The sequence below is a fragment of the Aptenodytes patagonicus genome, chromosome 6 (assembly GCF_965638725.1).
Source record: "Aptenodytes patagonicus chromosome 6, bAptPat1.pri.cur, whole genome shotgun sequence".
Lineage (NCBI taxonomy): Eukaryota > Metazoa > Chordata > Aves > Sphenisciformes > Spheniscidae > Aptenodytes > Aptenodytes patagonicus.
In genome coordinates, this window is record NC_134954.1 from 3,578,684 (window position 1) to 3,579,308 (window position 625).

The following is a 625-nucleotide window of genomic DNA, read 5'->3' on the forward strand; positions in this document are numbered from 1 at the left end:
TGCTTGTGTTGAGTGGAATTCAAATAGGCATCACCGCTGTTGGGTAAGGGCTTCACCCCTCGGACCTTAGGAGCCTGACTGAACTCGAGGTCATATCAGACTAGCTAGAAGTGCTGAGAAATCAGGGCGGCAGGGAGGACGGACAGAAGGACGGACGGACGGATTGCTCGCTGCAGTCTCCTGAGGGATCACCTGAAGCCAGGTTCCGGCTGGCAGTCCCAAAGGGTCTGAGGAAGAAGTGATCCACGGCAGGGAAGGGCTGGGCTGCAGCAGCCCACGACCAGGAACGCAGTGCCAAGGGGGTGCAGAAGGCAAGCCGGAGCACAGGAGGGTGGGCGACTCCTCTGAGGAATTGGTGAAATAATAGCTTTTGGAGTTGAATTCAGCTTAACTTTAAGTTTGAATTTTAAGTGAAACTTGCATCAAGGAGTTCAAATCTTAGTATCTGTACCCTAGAAAGAAGAACAAACCCCGCAGAGGCTCCGCTTAACTCTAGGAACTGGGGAACTAAATAGCTGCTTGGAATAAAAAAAAAGCGTTGCACCTGTCTGTTGGGAAGAGGAAAACCAGCCACCTTAAAACAGCGATGTATTTTAGGGTTGTTTAAAAGTATGGCAACGTTTAC